The sequence below is a fragment of the Macrobrachium rosenbergii genome, chromosome 8, assembly GCF_040412425.1.
Source record: "Macrobrachium rosenbergii isolate ZJJX-2024 chromosome 8, ASM4041242v1, whole genome shotgun sequence".
Lineage (NCBI taxonomy): Eukaryota > Metazoa > Arthropoda > Malacostraca > Decapoda > Palaemonidae > Macrobrachium > Macrobrachium rosenbergii.
In genome coordinates, this window is record NC_089748.1 from 20,532,772 (window position 1) to 20,542,771 (window position 10,000).

The 10,000-nt window shown below is 34.4% G+C and overlaps 1 long non-coding RNA gene across 1 annotated transcript in view; it reads left to right on the top strand.

Moving 5' to 3' along the window:
* LOC136840629 (uncharacterized) overlaps positions 1 to 10,000 on the top strand; it is a 375,719-nt gene that overhangs the window by 171,103 nt on the left and 194,616 nt on the right. Inside the window, exon 5 of the long non-coding RNA XR_010853676.1 lies at positions 1,455 to 1,557. This is a non-coding gene — a long non-coding RNA (uncharacterized lncRNA). The remainder of the gene's footprint in view (positions 1 to 1,454; positions 1,558 to 10,000) is intronic.

A 10,000-nucleotide genomic window follows, 5' to 3' on the forward strand; every position in this document is an offset into this window, starting at 1 on the left:
CCCCTTCTAGTAAGGCCCTCAGCTCATTACCATTTCTTCCTATGTTCTACTAGTCGAGGAATTTTAGTCAGATCAGCGTCATCCCTTGTGGTAAGTTGCTTCTCCCTAGATATTATATATATATATATATATATATATATATATATATATATATATATATATATATATATATATATATATATATATATATATATAGTGATTTTGAATGATTGACCAGGGTAATCATTGTCTCGCTCTTCCCCAAGTAATCTGTTCACCATAAATCGTCCTGTGCTGGTTTACATAAAGTGTGATCCTTGAATAAAATACCCATACTCTATGTTACTTGAATAGTAATCCTAGTGATGTTAAAATACTTTTAGGTGTTGTCAAGCTGCTGTTTACCATTTTGATCCAGGCTTGTAATGGCTACCGTATCAAGAAAGCGCTCATGTGGGAATCGAAATGTCTGGAGGTCATTTTTTCTATTTAAATACATCTGAATATGATTTTCACTATATTTGTTTTTCCCAAATACAGTATTTCCAACGTTGGTTTATTCATGTTTATTATATTATTTGTAACATATTCTGTCACCAAAGAAAGCAACTATCAGGAAAGGTTTATTTTTAACTTGTTTCCAGAGTAAACAGACTGGAAGTTTCAGGTCTCACAGAAGGAATGATTAGATAAAGTCTTGGAAGCAAGACTTGCATAAAATTTTAATATACGAAGCGTTTTATTTCATTATCATATTTTCAGTTTCATGTATTTTTTCTGTCACAGTATAAAATTTTCCAAAATTTCGTTACATAGTAATAGCATTTATTATCATCATTTTAATATTAGTGATAATGACATTTATTATCATTATTTTTTATAGTAGTGGTTATATTGTTGTTGTCATATGTTATTGTTGGTGCAATTTTAGTAGTGTTTTAATGTTGTGTAAATACTTGGTATTTTGGCGTTCATGGGTTGTTTTTTTTATATACTCGACTTCTGCGACTCATACTGGTTTTATAATGACGTATGTAGTATGAACAATTTCCGTTGGAAATCTGTTGCTGAATAAAACATAATTATCAAAAAAAGCACTTCTGGATGAAAATTGTTTTCTGGCTTTTTTTTTTCTACGTCCAGTGATATTGTAGATATGCAAGAAACCTGTTTATCCGATATTTATTCGATTTGTACTGACAACTTTCCCGTTTGTTCGTTAACAATAGCAGTCCTAGTTGTTGGCTTTGGACATAAACAGTTATGATGTTATATGTTTATTGTTGGTAATCGTTTAGTGTGATATGTAAAATATATCTTGAGCCCACAGGCATTACTTCATCTATAGCCAGTGACTCCTAACTAGTCCAAAGTTATTCGTGAATATTTTATGAGTCTTATTATACTCCTAAAACAGTCAGAACGTCTGAAAGATCGATTTTTTTTTCATCATTGACATATTTTTATTTTTGCAGGTGCGCGTTGTGTTAGTGCTTCATGATGCGTTTTTGTTGTCTTGGAACCGTTTCCCAAGATAACGCTTCGCCATCCATCGGATTCTTCGCTGTGCAGAGTGTGGTAAGTGTTAAATTATGTCTTATTGATATTTTTGATAAGCATTTCTTTTATTGGCGGTTTGTTGATTGAATGGCTTTTATTCTTTAAAGTGCTTGGGGTAGTTGCATGGTCTCTGTAATTATTGGTACAACTGATGCTACATTTCTTGCGGTAAAATCCCTGGTACAAAAATGTCTTTGATAGCACTATTTCTGTGGTGCAAAGTTAGGAATGTTTAATTTGGTTTATTCTTTCTTGCATATCTCCTTCTTTCTTGCATATCTCCATCTCCAGTGGCTGTAAGCTTTTATCAAGATCTTTAAAAAGATCTTGCCTTCTACAAAGGCTCCATGGTTATTGATAATGGGTTTTAGTTAACTTTTTTATTCCATCACTTTAAAGAAGAAATAAATTCTACAGCGCTTGGAGAAATACTGAACATTTTCACATTCGGCATATTTTATCCTCATGTCAGCAAATGGACGATCAAATTCTTGACGAAGCTCACGAGTTCTTTCAAAGGCGAATATATGGCTATCCTTGCTTAATTAGAATTATTTTTTTTTATAATTTTCAACAAAGGTTTCTTTGTCATACGTGTATGTGCTAATGCGCTAACACTGTAGATAAAATTCTTTTATTTTCGTAGGATTTCATTTCCATGGTTTCAGTGAAACTGTTATGTGTAAATTTATTTATTGTTCAATACGCGCTTCAATACAGGTGTACATACGTACCTGCGTAGACGTGACCTGTTACCGCAGCAGAGAGAGAGAGAGAGAGAGAGAGAGAGAGAGAGAGAGAGAGAGAGAGAGAGAGAGAAAGAGAGAGAGAGAGAGTGAGTTTGGGCATTTATAATTTTGTGCAAGTGGTGTACATTTTGCGAACTGTAACTTAGTGTGTGCTGAAATAGGTAAAGCTACGTGAACATGAAGAATCGTTATAGGGGGAAAAGAAATGTTGGTGGTGGGAAGAAATGTCAGAAAGAATGTTAATAATCAAAAGGACCCTAGAAGAAAAGAAGCAAATGGAATACGCTCTTATGGGAAATACCATACATGCGAATCTGTATATTACCTAAGATTAGAGCTGTATATGTAAATATGTAATATATATATATATATATATATATATATATATATATATATATATATATATATATATATATATATATATATATTTATATATATATATATATATATATATATATATATATATATATATATATATATATATATATATATATTACATACACAACAATTCTATTTAACATTACAACGTATAAAAGTTCATACATTTGAAAGAAACATGTACGCGCCAGAGCCTTTCATTCTTAACACACGCAGCCAGATTTCGCCAAATAAAGAAAGCGCCTGAGGCTCTTAAGATCTTTCCAGACGTCTCCACTTTCCTTCACGGGGATCATAACCCGCGTCTGAATAACAATAAAGGCGACTTTGATAAACCGAGTTTCCCTTGCTGTGCCTTGCGCCTCCCGAAAGCACTATGCATGAATGCAAATGGCGTCATCCTTACCCGTTGGAATCTTGTAGCATCTTGGTGTCGTTATTTTAGAATAACGTCTTCTTCTGAGATTGTCAGTTTTCCTTTCTCCAATCACACATATTCTTTTGCTTAGGACAGAGCAAATTTCTCTCTCTCTCTCTCTCTCTCTCTCTCTCTCTCTCTCTCTCTCTCTCTCTCTCTCTATAAATATCTATATACTATATATATATATATATATATATATATATATATATATATATATATATATATATATATATATATATATATACATATGTATAAATATTTTTATCACATCACTTTGACATTTGATATATAAACATTAATATCCAGTTCGCTACTTGAGAAGGAACTATAAGTTTATGTGTGCGTGTATATATATATATATATATATATATATATATATATATATATATATATATATATATATATATATATAATATACATATATATATATATATAATATATATATATATATATATATTACTAAAAGGACCTCATTCAAACTGGATGGTATTTAATGGAGTTTTTTAATGGAGTTTTTATTCAAAAAGTTACAAGCTTTCTTGGACAAACAGTCCACATTATCAAGTATCCGTACAATGAGCAAACGCATAGTCCGGCTGTATTTATATCTGTGTGCTGGGTACTTTTAATCCTATAATCGCCTAGCTCTTCCTGTGTGACCTCCACCCTCTCTTGACCTTGGTCTTTCTCTGATCCCTGGTTCCAGATGTCCGTTTTCCGTGCGTTCTCTTGCGTTTTTCTTCGTTTCCTTGCTACTGTGGAGTATATGATTTTTCTAGATATGCTGTCTTCAAAGCCGTTTCCGGTGTTCCCTGCCATCGTGTTGTTGGCGCAAGTTATGAAGGCGTTCTCTACAACCAGTCTAGATGTTTTGTTGGTGTTCCTGTACAGAAAACTCATATTTTCCCAGTCTATTCTGTGATCATTTTCCCAACAGTGTTTGGCAACTGCCGACGTCTGATTATAATGCCTTATGTTCTGCAGATGTTGTTTGCTTCGCTCTTTACATGATTTGCCAGTTTCGCCATAGTACCCTTCTTCACAGTCTAGACACGCTGCCATATAAACCCCCTCTAATCTCTTCCCCTCTACCGACTTTTTGTTTCTAACTATTTTATTCCTAATGGTGTTTTTGTAGCTGCCTATCAATTTGAAATTATTTAGCTTCCTGTTGATGGGTGCAATAGAGTTGTTGTCCGGAACTGTAATTATTTTCTTTCCTACCAAATGTTCCTTTTCAATCCTTTTCCCTCCCCAAAATAGTTTTCCTTGCTTTGATATGTGCCCACTCCCACCAATACTTAGGGTAGCCTAATCTCCTAAAACTCTCCCTCAGGTAATCCAACTCTTCGTCTAAAAATTCGGGACTGCAAATCCTATAAGCCCTGATGGCCAACCCTGTCATTAATCCTATTTTTATTTCTTTCCTATGACTGGAGAACCTATGTATGTATGAATTGGTGTGTGTCTTCTTCCTATATACCTTGAATTTTAAATTCTCCCCTACCCTCTTGACCAGGACATCCAAGAAAGGAATTTCTCCTTCCTTCTCTTCTTCTAATGTGAACTTGATGTGTTCATTTAGTTTATTTATGTTTTCTAAAAACTTGTGTAGATCTTCCCTTTCTCCTTGTAAATGATCAAGATGTCATCAACGTATCTTACCCATTTTACGATATTTAAGTTCCCTTTATTTACTTTGCCCAACTCTTCCTTTTCAAACCATTCCATAAAGATGTTGGCTAGAATTGGTGAAAGACTTGAACCCATGGCCACGCCATTTTTTTGTATATAATGGTTTTCGCCCCACTTGAAAACATTAACGCTGAGGGCCGCTGTTAGCATTTTTATTAAAACGTCATGATCTATGTCGCATGTATAGACCCCCTCCTCCATATTCTTTTTTATTGTTTCCATCGTCGTCTTTACTGGTACGTTAGTGAACAGGGAAGTTACATCCAAACTTGCAAATTTGCAGTCTTTTACGTTAATTTTAGATAATTCGTCTATCAGGTTCATGTTATGTTTTAAATGCCCTTCGGATACTAAGCTTTTTGCAGGGGGGCCATGTGGGCGGGGATTAGGTCGAACAGATTCGTGTTTCCGGAGAGGTTACGTAAGGCCCTTGATAGGTTAGGAAAATACAAGGACATAAAGATTTGTAAGGCAGACAAAGGGGGGGCGGTTGTAGTAATGGACGCCGCAGAATACGAGAATAAGTTAGAACAACTGTTAAACGATGAAAACACATATGAGGTTTGCAACAAAAAACCGGACATTAGGGGGTACAGTGCAATTTTAACAAAAAGTAAGGGAAGCGTTGACAAAAATCCACGACAAAACCAAAAGAAAAGAATTAGAACATAGAGTAAAATCAATGGAAAGTCCAGAGATCCCATATATTTATGGTAGCCCTAAGATCCACAAGGAAGGGTGCCCGCTAAGACCGATCGTGGCATCGACGAGATCACCGCAGAGGAGGCTGGAGAAATTTCTTTCCAACATAATGGGAAAATGGGTAGGCTTAGTATCCGAAGGGCATTTAAAACATAACATGAACCTGATAGACGAATTATCTAAAATTAACGTAAAAGACTGCAAATTTGCAAGTTTGGATGTAACTTCCCTGTTCACTAACGTACCAGTAAAGACGACGATGGAAATAATAAAAAAGAATATGGAGGAGGGGGTCTATACATGCGACATAGATCATGACGTTTTAATAAAAATGCTAACAGCGGCCCTCAGCGTTAATGTTTTCAAGTGGGGCGAAAACCATTATATACAAAAAAATGGCGCGGCCATGGGTTCAAGTCTTTCACCAATTCTAGCCAACATCTTTATGGAATGGTTTGAAAAGGAAGAGTTGGGCAAAGTAAATAAAGGGAACTTAAATATCGTAAAATGGGTAAGATACGTTGATGACATCTTGATCATTTACAAGGAGAAAGGAAGATCTACACAAGTTTTTAGAAAACATAAATAAACTAAATGAACACATCAAGTTCACATTAGAAGAAGAGAAGGAAGGAGAAATTCCTTTCTTGGATGTCCTGGTCAAGAGGGTAGGGAGAATTTAAAATTCAAGGTATATAGGAAGAAGACACACACCAATTCATACATACATAGGTTCTCCAGTCATAGGAAAGAAATAAAAATAGGATTAATGACAGGGTTGGCCATCAGGGCTTATAGGATTTGCAGTCCCGAATTTTTTTAGACGAAGAGTTGGATTACCTGAGGGAGAGTTTTAGGAGATTAGGCTACCCTAAGTATTGGTGGGAGTGGGCACATATCAAAGCAAGGGAAAAACTATTTTGGGGAGAGGGAAAGGATTGAAAAGGAACATTTGGTAGGAAAGAAAATAATTACAGTTCCGGACAACAACTCTATTGCACCCATCAACAGGAAGCTAAATAATTTCAAATTGATAGGCAGCTACAAAAACACCATTAGGAATAAAATAGTTAGAAACAAAAAGTCGGTAGAGGGGGAAGAGATTAGAGGGGGTTTATATGGCAGCGTGTCTAGACTGTGAAGAAGGGTACTATGGCGAAACTGGCAAATCATGTAAAGAGCGAAGCAAACAACATCTGCAGAACATAAGGCATTATAATCAGACGTCGGCAGTTGCCAAACACTGTTGGGAAAATGATCACAGAATAGACTGGGAAAATATGAGTTTTCTGTACAGGAACACCAACAAAACATCTAGACTGGTTGTAGAGAACGCCTTCATAACTTGCGCCAACAACACGATGGCAGGGAACACCGGAAACGGCTTTGAAGACAGCATATCTAGAAAAATCATATACTCCACAGTAGCAAGGAAACGAAGAAAAAACGCAAGAGAACGCACGGAAAACGGACATCTGGAACCAGGGATCAGAGAAAGACCAAGGTCAAGAGAGGATGGAGGTCACACAGGAAGAGCTAGGCGATTATAGGATTAAAAGTACCCAGCACACAGATATAAATACAGCCGGACTATGCGTTTGCTCATTGTACGGATACTTGATAATGTGGACTGTTTGTCCAAGAAAGCTTGTAACTTTTTGAATAAAAACTCCATTAAAAAACTCCATTAAATACCATCCAGTTTGAATGAGGTCCTTTTAGTAATTCTACTAATGCACAGAACAATTGTGTATGTGATAAAGTTAATATATATATATATATATATATATATATATATATATATATATATATATATATATATATATATATATATACTGTATATATATATACATACATACATATATATATGTATATATATACATATATGTATGTATATATATATATATATATACATATATATATATATATATATATATATATATATATATATATATATATATATATATATATATATATATATATATATATATATATATATAGTCACAAAAAAAGTTCCAAGTACCTGGTTATTACACAACTAATTACAAAATTCAAAAATTTACCTCAGTTCAGCCAGTACTTGAAATCACATAACAATAAAATTATGGCAGAGTACTCTAAAGGCAACAGTGATCCCTTAAAAAAACTTACTAATCATGTGTGAAATCAGACTACGTTAATCAAAACTAGTGCGAGGTATCAACATTTAAACAAAAAATATATACTAAAGTAAAAGGGTATCACTCCATCAAACAACTTTAACTATATCCCAGGTTAGAGTCACATCAGGAAAACTGAAGGAACAAAACATGTTTGTGCGAGGTATCAACATTTAAACAAAAAATATACTAAAGTAAAAGGGCATCACTCCATCAAACAACTTTAACTATATCCCCAGGTTAGAGACACATCAGGAAAACTGAAGGAACAAAACATGTTTATCACTAAGCCTTATGAACACAATTAATCCTATCACTGGTGGTTAGTAAATGAAACATTTTTGGAAAAACTTTAGTTACAAAAATTTATTTTTTAATTCAAAAATAATAAATCAAAATTCACAATCTCACTTTTAAAGAAAACTTTAGTATTGAACACAATACAGAATTTAATTAATTTTTAAAATTAAATCACAGATGTTAATTTATTAAGAAATTGAATTAATCAAGCAAAATTTAAACTATTAAGAAATATTCCAGATCTGAAAAGAAACTCTAAATGAAAACTAAATCACAACAATTGTTAAAATGTGAAATTAAATCTAGTATGCAATCTTAAATTATTGAAAAACACTTAGATGCTAAGTAAATAAATGTTAAATCACCACTATATAAAATGTGAAAAACTAAGAGATTTTAAATATAGAGAATATGGCAATGTGTTAAATTCACAAAGAACTAAACAGATAATTCAAAAAGAATCAAATAACTCAAATGACATTAAGAACACACAGTTACAACAAACATGAAAATAAAATGCAAAATTTAAACTCACTTAAATATATAAATGTAAATTCCCTAATTTATATATGCCATGACTTAAACTGTAAAAATAATACAATACAGGTAAACTGCAGTTATGGCTGTTACCAAAAATTACCTTAACTGTTGTGGCACTGCGAAACACAGAATTTCACACTTCTCACACAGATGCAATCTCTAGATTTCACAAGAAACTTTAACAAACACTAAAGAGTGACCAGTAGAAAATCTTTACTTTTACATTGTGAGTTTAAAACTACAAGATATATATATACTGGGTGTTTCAAAATTAAAGCCCCCCCAACCCCCTCCACAGAACAAATGGAAAGTCATGAAGTTTTCTGCTATAGCCTGTCTCCAAGTACACTATTGTAAGTTTCTACTAAGCTATTTTTCATTTTACATTTCTTGTATTTTCAGACTGAGTGACGGAGTTAGATACAGCCATGGCTAACGACTCGGAGGAAATCAGATGGATTGACCGAATCCGGGCTATAACCTTCAGAGAGGCCAGGGATGCTGGCACATCCTTCATTTCACGTTCCTGGATAGCTAATACATTAAAAGAGATGAATTCTTTGCTAAAAGAAACTGGAACAAAAATCCATATGACTCTCATCGTGAAAAGAGTGAGAATCTTGGAAGGCCTGAAGTCCTTTCTCAGGAGTCAAAAAACATCATAGTTGAGGCAGTGGGTAGACCAAGAAAGTCTTTACGTAAATTAGCGCTCAAACTAGAAACAAAAAGGGGAAAGAAGAGAAGTTATAGTACTGTATATCGTGAGTTGAAAAAAGTCTGGTATCAAGCCATTTCATGTTATCAGCAAGCCCAGCATCACTCAGCAAGAGAGAGAAGACCGTGCATGGAATTGTGGTTCATTTCTTAAAGATTGGGATGAAGCTGACTTTCCCCATGTTGCCACATCAGATGAATTCTTCATTTACACAGTCAGGAAGCCAAATCATAAAAATGACATCATTTGGGCTGCAAAGTTGGATGATGTCAGCGATGACGTACACTATCGCCAAGTTGTGAAATTTCCTGAATGTTTGGGAATTTTTCTCTGTTTCACAGCCAAGCAGTTAATGTGGATCATCAAAGAAAAAGGACAGTCTTGGAATGGCAAATACTTCAGAGAAACTGTGCTTACTGGTGGAGTATTTCCTTTCCTCAAAGATCCTGAAAATGTGTTATCTGTTGAAGAAGTGACATTTTTGCATGATAAGGCACCATGTTTCAAGGCTCTTCAGACACAGGAGCTGCTTTGAAACAGTGGCATCGATTTCTTCTCATCAAGTAAATTTCCAGGTAGCTCTCCTGACCTTAATGTGTGTGAAAACATTGGTAGTATCTTAAAGGATCGTGTTGAAGCACGCACAGTGAACTATGATTGTATACCAAGCCTCGACGACCTGCAAAGAGAGGTGACCGAAGTGCTCAGGAAAATGGAGTTTGAGTCTTAGCTTTTTTGCGATTTGCTGAAATCATACCCCTCAAGAATGCAGGCTGTGGTACAGGCAGATGGAGGCCACACA